We start from the raw sequence: 15,477 nt of genomic DNA on the forward strand, positions 1-15,477 counted from the left end.
TGGCAGAGCCGGGATTTGTGTTTGTTTCTTCACCAGGCTGGTCTCAAACACTGGTGCTCAAGAGATCCTGACACCTCCGCCTCCGGAGTAGCTGGCTACAGTCCTGTGGTGGTTCCCCCGGCTTTAAAAGCTGGGATTTACCTGCTTAGGGTAATACCCATGTCAGGGAGACGGACTTCCCAACCCATGCTTTTACCCACTAGGCAACACTTACGTTTTATAAGTTTGCTTGTCTATTTATTTAGACTTTGCCTTGTTCCAGAAAGAATTTAAGGCAGCTCACAGGGATATGTAAAGCACGACAAAATAATGTAACAAGAAATCAAAGAGGAAAAAACTTGCAGACTGCAGTTTTCCACAATCACCACAAGAGGACAGTATAACACCGAGCGCATCCAGGCTGGTGGCAACAGCCAACCCGTTATCACATTCAGATATCAAATTTTTAGAAATTATAGACAAAGCAAGGTTAGATTTAGTATTAATTGCAAAAGCAGCTTATTTTAAAGGACATTCATGAATTATAAATAGCCATATCCTTCATAGATCTGAGATTACTCATGTCATCAGGCTGATTCAACTCTTCCCAGCAAGTAAATATTCTATAAAATTCAATGATGAAAGCAAGGGGTAGTATTGCTTAATTGTTAAACTGCAGCATTGCAGTGGGACTCTCACCAGTTCTTCAGTTTGAATACAATTATTTATTTAGCTACCAGGGAAAGGCACAAGGCTTATTTTGAATATGTTTATAGTTTTTATTTTTATCTCAGTGAAGATTAGTAAATTAAAGTGGTGGAAGGTTTTATTAGGTATACCATAACTTATACATGCGAGTAAATGCTTCCAAAGATATCGTACCTGTTTAAAAGATCAAAATGCTTCTAAAGATATCGTACCTGTTTAAAAGGTCGGCCTCCCTTCATTTTTCCTTCCTTGTGTGTTAGCTCAGGGTCTTCCCACGGCTGAGATAATAAGGCTGGCCGAAAGCTAATCCTGACCTGTCTGCTGGGACATGGAATGACGGTGTGTGGCACAGGAGCCCAGCCTGCTTACAACAATCCTTCCTCCCCAGAGGTCAAGCCACTCTTTCTGCCTTCCCTAGTCCTGCTGTCTGTGGTCACGGATGATGATAATTAATCATAATAGCTACATTCATCGAACACGCATGAATTTGTTAAATCCTCATAATAACCTTATGAGATAGAGGCCATCACACTCCCTTTTAACAGAGGAGGAAACTGAGGAACAGAGAGGTTATCACTTTACCCAAGGACATGCCACTAACTAGTAAGCTGCTAAGCCGGGACTCAAACCTGGGCAGTTTGGTTCCAGAGTCAGAGCTCTTAACTGATAAGCCAACCCCTCCCCACAGTGGACGTCCCCCTTCCCCATCCCCCATCTGACTTCACGGGTGGTCTCCCAGGCTCCAAACAGCAGCATCAGCATCTGGTCCCCAAAGCCCCATGCTGGCATAACTGTGCCTGGGCCTTAGCTGTTTCCACCACGTAGGGATTCCTATTCATTCAAGACACGGTTGAAAGAGCATTTTCCTCAGAAGTCTTTCCTTAACTCACCAAATCCCTCCGACCCCTGCCCCACCAGCTGCAGATATGACCATTTCTCACTTAGTTTCCACGTGGAATTGGGGACTTCTGTCTGCCTCTGGATTTACTGCAGTTACAGTTGCTGCCTGGTCTGTCTCTCTCCAGCCCCACTGGGCTCTTCTGAGTAATGTGAGGGTAGAAACTGGGTCTTATTCATCTCATTTCCTCCTGCATCCAAACGACAATCATAGCCAACAGTTAGTGGGCACTTCAGTGTGCGAAGAATCGTGCTGAGTATATAGGCTATCTCATTGAATCACAACCATTCAAGAAAGAAATTATTATCCCCATTTTACAGATGAAGAAAATGGAACTTATAGAACACAAATAGCTTGTCTGAGGTGAGTTGCTACTAAGTGGAAGAGCTGGGATTGAACCTGGGCTTGTCTGATTGAGAGCCTCTGCATGTCTATTAGAATCTGCATCCTCTGTTGGCACCTGGGTTAGAAAATAGACTTGATGTAAACTTATTTAGATAAAACCATATTTATTGTTTAATAACAGACTTACTCCAAAGTATAAAAAATAATGCAAGTTATTGCCCAAACTCACACAGCTAGAAGGCTTCAGAGCTGGGTTTTAAATCAGATTGCCGGAAGGCCAGGAACTTTGCTCTCAGTGTTTGTGGCCCATGTTTGAAGTAAACGTATCATCAAACTACTTGATATCAAGATCAGTCCCAAATGAGATGTGACTTTCAAGTAATTCAGGTGATTTTCTTGCAAGGGTTGTAATCTGGCTCTGAAGGCATTTTCTAAAGACTAGTTCTGAAAATATTTTGAGCAATGGCTACACTGGCTGCATTACCCAGGAATGATACTCATTTTAAATATAGAATTTCTGGTAAGAGTGTCAATAAATCAAAGGAATTTAAAATCATCAGTATATTTTGTGATTGATATTGCCTAGACAGATGATCAGATCCAAAATTTAAAGTTAGTGATTTTTAAAAATTTTTTAAAAATTTTATTAAATCCAGATTCCAATAGATGATAGAGGAAAATTTGAATGAGCAAACAGGCAAATGAGCACAGGAGCAAACATAAAAACATTCTTGACTATATAGGTCAAAAGCAGGCTAGTTTTGACAAAAGCTATAGCAGTATGGCATCATAAATACATCTGTTTTCCTATATTCTTTAAGATGTACATGGGACTTTTATAACCATCTGTTATTTTCTACTCAAACCAAATATTATGACCAAATTTAGTCACTAAAAGAGCAGGTAGAAGGTGGAGTATCACTGACATTAATTTCTCTTCTTTTAATGGCATATGCCTGCTGCCAGGAATCCCTGACTGCATAAATTGTTGATGCTGGGGATAATCAGTTTGAAGTGAATGAAAACATTTTGTTGAATTCTACCAGTCTTTGAGCATTTAACCTACTATATGCTGTGCTGAGCATTAGATTCATAGTTTTTAGTGCAAGCTCCCTTCTGTAAGAATCTTAACTTTTGCCTTTTTCAACCTGATTTCTAGAGTTTTAGAAAAGCATATTAAAATGATCTCCTGTGCCTTCTATTCCAGTTGCTCATCTCCGTTTCCTCTGTCCGGAAGTCACAGGGAGAAGTTGGGGTGAACAGAAAGAGCACAGACTGAGCGTGGGAGACTGGAGAGCTGGCCCCCACAGTGACCCTCACGTACTGTGTCACATTAGCCAAATCTTTTAATGTCTTTTGGTCTCAATTTCCTCCTTTATAAAAGGAAGGCTACAGGAAAAAAACCCTATTACTAAATACTTGGAGGATGTAAAATATGTACTTTTAAAAGCTATATCACTTACCTATTCTTCTTTATTGTAGCTACACAAATGACTAAGCATGATGACCCTATTTTGTTAAATAGACAAATCCAAGATTTGGCACATCTCTTCTTTTATTTCAAGGCCTGAATTATTTTATTTTGCCCAATGAATCTGTAGAACATCAGTGATCCCTCGATGACAGTGAACCACGAAACATTTCTATTTCAGAGTTACGCCTATAAGATCATAATTGTACTGGTTTGTTCTTGTGATGGAAAGTGAGGGGGGAGCATACATTTCTGTATTTTTGCTTTTATGAATTCATTGACACATGCCTACCCCTGCACATACCTACCGGTGTGTGTGCAGATGTAAGCTGCGTGTAGGTGGAGTATTGTGTCTGCTTTGTTCACAGGTATCTCTCTGGCATCTACATAAGGCCTGATCCTTAAATGCCTACCGTGTTCCAGGTATTATGCTAGGTCCTCGAGAAATAATAAAACACATTTAAAGCTCATCCCAACTGCAGCTCTTGCTTTGCTTAGCTTACGCTTATCAAATTTTTATTTAAGATCTATCCAGTTGGTACAAGACCCAGTCAGTGTATTTTGAAATAGTGTTCCCCTTCAAAACATTTAGCTAGTGTATATTTTGAAGATAAAAAAATCATCTTTGCTTTGAATGCATGGTGTTTTTCAGAAGTCTCCTGCCCTCTGTAGAGATTCATAGCATGCTTTTTGAAATTATAATAGTAAGATGTGTGAGGTTCTTTTTTTCCCTTTGACCTTGAGGAATATAAGGATGCTGAATTTAAATAAAAAATGTTAAGATGTTTTCTAAAAATTTTGAATGGAAATTTATTCATATAATCATGATAATTCCAACTATAAGGACCAAACTTAATATATATCTGGAATGAGATAAAGATTTCTGAACAAACACCTCCTCTCAGCACAAACAATAAAATGTGTGCAAATTAATGTTATAGTAATAGAGGTAATATCTGCTCATAGGAGGAGTTCCACTGCGCACTGAACAATTTAGATGTTTGGAATAGTATATCCCCTGGAAATATGCAGAGAAGCTTGCATCCAGAGAAGTCTCACCAGGATGGTGAGGGAGTCTGGATGTCACATTTTATAAGGAGGAATTAATACAATTGATTATATTTAACTTGGAAGAGGAGATTGATGGGGAACATGGTAGTTATCTTCTTAGGAGGAGGATCGATCTCAAGTGTTGCTCCAGATGGAAGATCTAGGCTCGTGGGTGGAAGTTAACCACTTCGGTAAGGCGCTAACCGGCTGCGAAACCTTGCCCACAGCCGGTATGCATGGTCCACACGATAGCTTGGGCTGTGCATTGACGACGAATCCGTTTTGCTCTTGTGTGATGAGGAAAGCTTTAAAGCACTGAAAGCTTGTTTTACTTTACAGGCATTTTTACTTGTAATGTAAATCAGAATAGGTAACATATACATATATGTTTTTATTACATTATTTTTAAATGTTCACAATTTTATTTTGATAAGTAAAAAATTAGAAAAGTCAAATTTTGTTATTAACACTAAAGTCGATGCTCGACTGTGGGCCTTCATGTCACGGCTGTCGGCTACAGTTGCTGTGCACGATCATTTGCGGCTATTGACTATAGTGGATGCTCATATGGAAGTGGTTAAATGGGAGCAGATGGAGGCTGAGAGTCAAGAAGATCCTTCTAACACCAAGGGCTGTTCAGCCCCTGAGTTGGACGCATTATGAGGCTGTGAGATCCCTGTGATGACCTCCCGTGAAGGTCCTTTTCTGCCCAAAGACTCCAAATACACACTCGGTATACACTCTCCAAATACACACTCGGAGATGGTCAGAGTGATTGGAAATATGACTGTGGACCATGACCAGAAAGGCTTTGACTGCAACCTCACGGCTCTGTGTCCTGGTCTTGACCTTAAGTTGAGTTTCACTTACAGTTGATTAACAAGGATTTATTTATAATAATAATAATAAAGATAATGCAGAACAATTTATCACTTAAGATCATGAGTGCGCTTACATTAAATATAATGAAAAAGAAAGGTAAACGTAGAAAGAATATTTTTACTTAGCTATATCAGAGAACGAGGGGGAATATTCTGATTAAGTTGTGTGAAATTTTTAGGCAGCTATCACTGAGTTTTTCATTCCATTTCATTTGCAGCCTGCTGCGTTGCTGCATTTCGAAAAGTGAGTTCAAGAAAGTGACATTTCCCCTTTTAAAGACAACCTCCCTTTCTAAGGTCTTTTATTTATTTTATTTTTTTACTTTTTAAGAGGCCTTAATTAAAGTAAAGGAAGAGTCAAATTCTCCTATTTTTCTCTGAGCTACATTCTATTTATAAGTACATATGGTAATAAAATAAAAATGAGAAGGCAATATATAATTAGTTTTAAGTTTATTAACATTTGAATTGCTAATGCCATAAAATTATATGATATCCCAAAATTGTGTATTTTGCCAACTATATTGCTTGGGGATATTTTTCTGTAGTTTTTGAAACAGCATAAGCTTTATTCACTTGGGTAAAATGTTTCCTGCCCAAGGGCCTTTACACATCCATAATCTCATTTAATGCTCAAAATAACCTTGAAGGGTAAATATTGTTATCATTTCCATCTTATTGATGGAGATTCTGAGACTTAGGGGGCTTTAGTAATGTGGGGAGTCATGACATGTTCAAGTAGCCGGCTCGGGGCTCAGTTGTTGACTGTGAACCCCATATTCTGTGGGCTGAAATGTTAAGTATGAGTAAGAATCAGCAAGAATAAGAAAGGAAAAATATGTTTTATAAAATATTGTCAGCTCTTTGTTATCTACTTATGCAGCTATCAAATATGACCATACAATGTACTGTTTGACAATCTAGTTACTCCATGACACGACATATTCCCTTGGGATTTTGAAGTGCCAAGGGTTGGGTGTCTGCCCCTAAGGGCTTATTAAACCATTTTTCCAATTAAAGTGGCCCCCATCCTCACCTTCAGAAGAAAAACTCATTCTAGCTGCTAAGAGAAGACCATTTTCTTCCTATTATTGTGGTTGTAATTATACGGCATGTACAATTTGACATTTTACCCTTTTGTTGACACTAAAATGTCTACATTTTCCCTTGTTGCTATACAGCTTCTGCACTCCCAACTTTTAATGATTATACAACTTTTCACTGAAGATGTATCTTCTTACATACTTATCCATTCCCCAAATTGTTGGACTTTGAGATTTTTTTTGTTTTATCATTTTCTAATCTTTTGTGATGGATCATTAAGTATTTTATTTTCATTGTTTTATTTATTTAAACATTTAAGATTTTAGTTTTATAACGAATGTGTGCTTGGCTGGATGACATGGCTCATGCCTGTAATCCTAGCACTCTGGGAGGCCTAGGGAGGAGGATCACTTGAGCTCAGGAGTTCAAGACCAGCCCAAGCAAGAGTGAGACCCCATCTCTACTAAAAATAGAAAGATTGGCCAGGTGTAGTGGTGCACACCTGTAGTCCCAGGTCCTTGAGAGGCTGAGGCAAGTGAATCCCTTGAGACCAGGAATTTGAGGTTGCTGTGAGCTATGATGATGCCACTGCAAACTTTACTACCCCAGGTAACAGAGTGAGACTCTGTTAAAAAAAAAAAGGTATGCTTGGTTCACACATCCGTAAAAATGCAAACATGGGAGTTCATTTGCTCAAGGCTTCTTGGGTGTGGCTCTGGGTCATGGTCCTCAAATTTGGCTCAGAATAAACTCTTTAAATTATATATATAATGTATATATTCTTTAATTATATATATAAATTATATATTTATATATATAATTAATAATTATATAATTATATATTTACACATATAATTATTAATTATAATTAATTATAATAATATAATTATTAATTATATAATTATTAATTATATATATATATATTTATATATATATATAAAACAAAATGCAAACATGACAAAAAGGCCTGCAAGGAAAAAGTCCACTCCCCCACCCTCCAGTTCCTCAAGTTCTATCTTCAGAGGCAAATGTGGTCATCAGGTTCCCATGTGTCCTTCCAGAGATGGTCTAAGGCTAGGCATACTCTATGCATGGGTGTATGCCGCCTCTTTCTGAGTGGTAATTCTCCCACATAGAGTGTGTGGTTTGTGCGAGTGCCCTGCCTTGGGGCTGCTTCCACTTAGAGGAAAGGGCATGGTTTTCTCCCACCTGGGCGCTACCCACTGGCTGAGCCATGTGCCTACAGGGCTGCAGAGGGTGGAACCTGACTATAGACTAGTGCTCCGTGTGGCTACGTGGTAATGAATTTAGCTATCTGTTGATGGAAATGTGGATTATTTCCTGTACAAACTACAACAATGCACCATAAATGTCTATGTGCACTTGTGTATTTTAAATTCTTGGAAGTACAACCAACTGTGGATAGAAAGGCCATGTGCAACCGTACGCAGTCGCTTTGGGGACTCTAGCAGGGGTGCGGGCCGGCGCTGTGAAGAGCCGCCCGCTGTGGCGGTGTTCCAGCAAAGGGGACTCTTCAGTGAGCATCAGGGGGGCCACACGACAAGGGCTCTGGAGCCAGCTGGCCTGCTGTCATGGACTCTGACAATGATTTAACCCTTTGGTTCTCAATTTTTTCATGTGGAAACCGGAAAAAAGGATAGTTCTCACTTTATAGGGTTGTTGTGAAGTGCAAAGCTCTTAAAACGATGCCTTGATAAGCGCTTACTAAAGGTTAGTTGCCCTCCCCTCCTCCTCCTCCTCCTCCCATCAGTGGACTTCTGGGTCGGCTCTCCGAGCACCTCAGTGAGGCCTGAGAAACTTTCGCACTTTAGGTCCTTTTGATTTAGGCAGCTTCTCAGGTCAGTGGTTTCAGATAGGATCGACATCTGTGGTGGGTTCTCTCTGCGTCCCTATAAAACTCGCCACTGCTTCACTGCTAAAACTTGAGACCCCCGTGGGCTTATGCTGATTCCTTTCTCTAGAGCAGAGCATTTTACTACCTCTCATCAAGACCGCAACAGTGAGGATAGCTGTGCGCATGCGTGTGCGTGCGTGCGTGCGCATGCGCGCCTGCAGGGTTGGGGCCTGGGGCGGTTGCAGCTGTCTGCTCCCTCGTCAGGGCAGCCCATAGCCAAGATCCAGTTGCTGGGGACCTTGCCAGCCTCCTGCCCCTGGCAAGCAAGTGGTGGGAAGAAGGGGCAGGTGTCCCCACTGACTGACTAATCGGCCTGGCTCTAGACCTCATTTTCCATGTTCTGAAAGGGTTTTGGCAGCAACGGTAGCTCCCAAGGTTATATGACTACTGAACGTGTATAAAACAGTGTGCTGGTGACTTCTGAGCCTGAGAAAATTTTTTTTCCTAAAGGTGATGACAACTTTCAACGTTATAAGGGGAACAAAGGCATTATTTGCAAATTAGCACATTAGTATCTAGTCATATAAATGTAATTGAATAGCAGAAACAAGCCGCAGGAGTCACTTAGAGACTGCGGGGCGTTAGCTGCGCTCTCCTTACAGCGCGGCTGGCAGGACTCCTCACTTGGCTTCTGTACATATTTTTGCGTATGTCACTTTTGCAGAATCGACATGGGTGTTTGAAGCAGTCAGATGTTCTAGAAATCGTGTCCTTGTTATAGACAGCCTGTGAGTGTTCTGTGAAGTCAGAGAAGGCTCACAGAGCTGCCTTTGGCCAAAGGGACCTATTTCAACAGCTCTAAATTGCCCTCCTTGTCTGAGCTCATGTCTGGCTCAGAAGATAGATCGTGCCCTTTCTGTAGGGCTTTTGCTTCTTATTTTTCCCTTTTTCTTTTCTTTTAAGGAAGGAGAGGGTAGGAGCTCCGTCTTCTTTGTTTTTGCATGTCTCAGAGATGTGTATGAGACAGAAACAATATCATTACATTTCTCACCCAATTAATTATACAAATATTTCTGGGTGACACCAAATTAATATGATCTCCAGCAATCAGGGGGTCTCATTCATTTGCATTTCCCCAGTGTTATTTTCCAGTGTCCTAAGTAGGGCCATTTCTGTGGTTTGCGTCTGCTTTCACTAGCTTTCCATAAATGTTATTTATTTATTTCCACTGTGACACATATCTAAAATGCAACCTTCAAAATGTGTTCTTGTTTTAAGAACAAACCAGATGTCAAAACCCTCTTGGTTTTTCCTCTGACTCTGTGGTAGACATCAGAATGATCACTACTCTTGAGCAGGAAAAAATTTTGTGTGAGAAAATTTAAAAGAATAGTGATTTTTTTCCCAGGAAGTCTTAAAAATATTACAAAACAAGGATTTCCCACGGAGTGAGGGTCTTGGTCACTTCAGCCTCTGTCCACTTTGCCATGGATAGCAAGGGGTCCTTTTATAATAATAATAATAATGACTTATATTTCATTCGTTCTCTACTGTTTATAAATGTTCTCATAGACACAATCCCATTTGTCCTCCTAATTGCACTATGAAGTATCAGGTGTAACCATAATAACATGTGGCCCTTTTTGACCAAAAAAAGAGAGACAATTTCAAAGGGTTTAACTAAACAGAAAAGGCCAGTACTAATGACCAACCCCATCTCCATATTGCAGCTCAGAGGGTTAAATGATGCACCAAAAGCCACATGCATTGTCACTTGTCAGAGTCGAGTCTGAAATATAGGCCTTCTTTCTGATGCTAGAGCTTTTGCCCAAGAATGAGAGGTTCCCAGGATGTGAGGCTTTCCATTCTAAAACAGGGACAGACCTGGATAAACTGGATGAATAGGTCACCCAAGTGACACCTGGTGACTGAGGTTGCCATCTTCTTCCAGGGTTCTCCATCAATCATGCTGCCCTTGCAATTTTCTTCTCTTATCGAGGAACCAGGCCCTAGCGGTGGCAGGCTTGCCTCCTCTGCCCACCCCTGCTCTTCATTCATGTTTTTATAGGGTGAGGCTTAAATCAGAGAGGCTTCCTGTCATAGGAGAAAGAAAACTGGACCAGAAATCAGAAATCTAGACCCAGCTCCATGTTTTACTTTCTGTGGGACTTTGGGCAAGTAATTTAGTAATGTCAAGTCCCACTTTTCTTGGTCATAAAATGGGGAAAATAATTTCTATCCCATCTATTTGACAGGGTCATTTTGAGATGCCATGAAACAATGAATGTGAAAAAAACCCGAAAAATGCTAACCAAATATAAACAAGTTAAGAACTTACTCAGTCGTCAGTTTGGAATAAACTTTTTGCATGATTAGATTTAGGGCACCTGTCTAAGCTTTCTAGCCTTGTCTCTGTTTCTGTGGATTTACTGTTCACTGCCTGGGTCCTTTGTGTCTGCTAGATGCCCTGTTAGCTAGCCCTGCCCAGTGGCTGGCTGGCTGCTGTCCCATGGCATGGCAACGAAGCAGTCATTATTTTACAAGAAAACCTCAGCCCTATGTCTTGTCCTGGTACAGTATCAGAGTACCCCTTTATTTAAATCACCCACCCATTTCTGTAGTTTCTAAAATCTCATTATTACTAATTTGGTCTCACTTTCTTGATTATATGACAATGGATTATCTGTTGTACTAAAATATGTTCCATAGATATGGACCTCCCTCACAGAGAATTAGGATTTTCTCTGCTTGGATGTTTCCTCGGTTGTGCTACCCCATCCTCCGCCATGCTGGTCTCTGTCCTTGACTCTCAGATATGCAGCATGGCAAGACCATATCCCATGGGTCACCTCCTTCCACCAGCTGTGGACACTTCCCGTACAATGAGGGCTGCTTGAAGATGAAGCATTTTAATTTTCCCCTTTCTCTTCTTACATGACTATGGTAACAAAAATATTTTGATTGCTCTCTGTTTCCTTTATCTTTCAGTAGGTTTGGGGGCCAATTACAAGGGGTCTTCAAAAAGTTCATGGAGGCCAGGCCTTGTAGGTTTTTGGCTGACCCTATAGTCCTGTTCATTCTTACTTTTAGCTTCATCTGGTTGACGGCCTTACCACAAAGTCAACTGATGGCACATTTTGGCCTTACTTGTAGTAGGCCATTTCCCACACTTTGGTATATATTTCTTCCTTCTCACTGTCCATCTTACATATCTTGTCTCCTGACCAGATATTGAGCTTCCAGAAGGCAATGATTATGTCTTATTCTTCTGACCCTCCTGAACATTCCTGGTGTGTGCTCACTCCCTTAGCTGGCATAGGGTCAAAGATAGTCAAACAATGATTGCTTTATTCATTTTCAACCAACAGTTGAAAAGTATTTTGTAAAAATCCTTCTCATTATGTTTGGAATGTGTTGTTTAAAAAAATCCTTCTCACCACACATTTATGAAGTCATAGATATTTTTAGTCAAGTTTCATCGCATACTTTTTCTCATAAGTGGGAATGTTGCTTTCTTCTCACTACTCTGGAGACTTCTGTAGCTTCTAAAAATGTGTAGAAAATGTGAAAACATCAACTTCAAGGAGTAAAGCTCATGAAACCATTTACAGCCAACCCAGCTGGCTTGTAGGTATTAACTCATTTGCCCATGGGTTACTCATTTGTTCTTTTATTCAACAAACCTGTATGGAGCACTGTTGTTTTAGGTGTTGAATTTAAAACAGAAAATGGATCACATTCTCAAGTTGCTCAAAGTCCAGTCCGAGGAACATACACATAACCAATGACGAGGCTCCTGGGAAATAAGTGCGCTGATAGAGGGTGTGTGGTTGTCCCAAGGAGGACAACTAAATCAGACAGAGGTGTCGTTATTTGAATAGGAAAGGTCCAGAAAGGGTGGGTTGGGGAGGATCACTCCTAGCAGAGGGAATTTCTGGTAGGAAGGCTCATAGGCGGGAAATGGCATGTGAGCTTTGGATACCTGCAGGTGTTTGGAGTGATTGGACCCCAGACATAGGGGAGAGGTGGTTGGCCAGAGGGAGGGTGGGGAAGCGGATAAAGAAGACCATAGAGATTGGCAGAGTTCACATGAGGACCTTACTGTTCTAACTTAAGGAGCTGAATTTCTCTGAAAGCCACAGGGGAACTACTAAATGACAAAAAGGCTAATTAGGTGAGCATTTTAGAAAGCCTACTGGATTGTCAGAGTGGATTGTAATACAGTTGACCCTTGGACAATGCAGGGACTAGGGGCACCGACTGCACAGTCAAAAATCTGCATGTAACTTTTGACTCCCCCCAAACTTAACTATTAATAGCCTGCTGTTGAATGGAAGCCTTACTGATAACATGAACAGTTGATTAACACACATTTGGTATGTTATATGTATTATACACTGTATACTTACAATAAAGTAAAACAGAGAAAATGATATGTTATTAAGAAAATCATAAGGAAGAGACTATATATTTACTGTTCATTAAGTGGAAGTAGATAATCATAAATGTCTTCATCCTTGTTGTCTTCATGTTGAGTAGGCTGAGGAGGAGGAGGAAGAGGAGGGGTCTTGCTGTCTCAGGTGTGGCAGAGGTGGAAGAGACAGAGGAGGCGGAAGGGGAGGCAGGCACACTCAGTGTAACTTTTATTGACAAAAAAGTGCCTATAAGTGGACCCACACAGTTCAAACCCATGTTGTTCAAGAGTCCACTCTATTTCAGGTGGGGAATTATGAAGCCCAAACAAAAGCTGTATACGAGAAATAGGGATGAGGGAATGGCTATCTAGAAGGTAGACTCAACTGGAGTGAGGGAGCAGGAGGAATTAAGGATGACTCCCAGGCGTGTTTTGGTTTGAGTGGCCAGGTGGATGGGATATTTGGTCATTTACCAAGATAGACAATAAGAAGTAGAGTTTGTGCAAGGTGTGTTCTATTTTGATATTTTAAACTATATTGGCAGTTTGAGTTTGGAGAAGTTATGGATTTGATAACCATCAGACAGATACCTCATGGTTTTTGAAGTCTCTCTTTGGCCGAGGCCGTCAAGGAGACTGTATAGGGTGCAAAGAGCAGAGGATGAATCCCTTGGGACACCAACATTTTAGTATCAACTGAAGCATATGAAATCTTTAAGAGAAGCTTAAGACCAGGGTGACCAACCATCCTGGTTTGCTCTGGAGAGAGGGGTTTCTTGGGACATGATACTTTCAGTGCTAAAACTGGGACAAACGGGCATGACTGGCCACTCTACAAAAGAATGGCTAGAAGAAGTGGGAAGGAAAAACAGGAGAATGGATGTGAGTAAGAGTGTTCAAAGGAAGAAATAGCTGCCAATGAGGACAGAAGTTGCAGAGATCATGTCAGATAAGCATAGAAAGTGTCATCTGAATTTGGGAAGATGAGAAGTTTCAGGAGCATTTCAATGTACAAGTCAGACCACAAGAAGTGCAAGAATTCATGAGAAGTGCAAACAGAGATATGGGATCTTTTGGGGAGGTCTTTGTGCAAGGAGAGTTTGGTTATTTTGCAGTCTTGATTACTTTGTGTCCACATATCCTAAAATGTACACAAGAAGAGAAAATAATCTCAGGTTTCTGGCTGAGCGAAAAGAAATTTTTCTGATATTTCTATGGCCAAATTATCTCTGGTTATGTTTTGATAAGATATTGTGGTCACCTTCGTGAACATATTTTAATTATTTGAACCAAGACTCTAGACTCTCTGGCCCTTGAATCTCACTGAGTTTGGTTTAGGAAGTGAATCTTTCTCATTCTCCCTTCCAAAAATTATGTAAGCCTCTGATAGTTCTTCTACATATTATTTACATGACTGGAAAATGAATAATGGCAGTTTTGAGATGTCAGAGTTCTTGTGATAAGAGAAATTGGCATTTATACTTAAGCCAACAACAATGTATTATATTACACATTTAAAAATTTGTTAACAGGGTTGACCTCAAGTAAAGTGGGTCTCAATTTGGAAATTAAACTCTGATTGAAATTGGTGCTTGTTGTTGGTAGTAGAATTACCAGAGTGCCCTTTTATTTCTAAAGAAGATTGAATTATATACCCTGTGATTCTAGGAGGACAAAGTCCTTTGTATATACTATTAGCAGAGCATGTAGTTGTGTTTGAAAATCTTCACTGAATTCTTTGGAATTCTAAACAATAATTCCAGGAAGGTTTGGAGGCTTCTAAATAGCAAGGTCAATTTCAGGGAAAAAGAAATATTTTGTTTCTTTAGCAAGTTCTCAAATTCTAGGAATGGTCTCTTTCTTAAATTAAGTGTTAATAAGAAATCACTGCACAGAGAGAATTCTCTCAAAGTGATACCTTTTCCTTCTTGTTCTCCATTGCTTTTTTGGGAGTCAATGCTGATCAGATATAAGAGGGCTTGAGTGGAACCTCTTTTTCTAGCTATTTTCTGAGCCTCTTTTTCTTCCTGAACTGTGTGGCCAGGAACCGGACACAGGACCCTGTACTTGGATTAAATTCTGAATATTGCCTATAACCTAACAAATTCAGACCTTCCACAGCCTCAGACCGTAGACTCTCAACTTCCAGCTCTCTCTGCTCTTCCTTCTCACCATGTCTTCTAAGATGGTGTCTTCTTTATCTCTTGACTCTATCCTTAGCCACCAGCTTCTTGTTTTTACTGGCTTTTCTACTTAGCTTAAATTACAACTATAATCAACTCCCTTGCTTGCTGCTCTGCACTGTTTCCTTTTGGCAAAGCCCAAACCTTGGAAGGATCTGACTTCTACCCACTCAGTCTTCGCCTGGGGGCCGAGAGCCTGCTGGAGAGGCCACAGAATGTTCGGATGGATGCGGCTGTAAATTCCTGACTTCTGACAGTGGTGCTGCCCTCTAGTCATTTGAAGTTTCTTCAGTCAGCTCTCTCTCCTGTGCTCCACGGATATTCGACTGATTTCCTCTCTTTCCTTCACACTTTTGGCCCTGTCATCACCTCTTCACTCCAGCTGGTGCCGTGCATTTTGCTGCACCCAGAATGTAGTGGGCACCGCAGGCGAGTTCTTGCAACTTCTTGCAGGAAATGTGCAAACATACCTGTGCCGGCGTCTCTCATTCCCACCCAACACAACGGTAGCAAAGCCACCCTCATCGCCAGGGCCTCCTGCTCTCTGAATCCCATCCTTCCTCTGAAGCTGGTGCACCTGTCATTTTCATATATCGTTAACTTCTTATAATCTGCACAAATATCTCCTTTGGGTGATAAAAAATAATTT

At 40.6% G+C, this 15,477-nt stretch overlaps 1 long non-coding RNA gene across 1 annotated transcript in view; it reads left to right on the top strand.

Annotated features, from left to right (window-relative positions):
- Positions 1–8,658: 8,658 nt before the first annotated feature.
- LOC142870931 (uncharacterized) overlaps positions 8,659–15,477 on the top strand; it is a 43,453-nt gene continuing 36,634 nt past the window's right edge. Inside the window, exon 1 of the long non-coding RNA XR_012919272.1 lies at positions 8,659–8,741. This is a non-coding gene — a long non-coding RNA (uncharacterized LOC142870931). The remainder of the gene's footprint in view (positions 8,742–15,477) is intronic.

Source organism: Microcebus murinus, chromosome 5 (assembly GCF_040939455.1).
Source record: "Microcebus murinus isolate Inina chromosome 5, M.murinus_Inina_mat1.0, whole genome shotgun sequence".
Lineage (NCBI taxonomy): Eukaryota > Metazoa > Chordata > Mammalia > Primates > Cheirogaleidae > Microcebus > Microcebus murinus.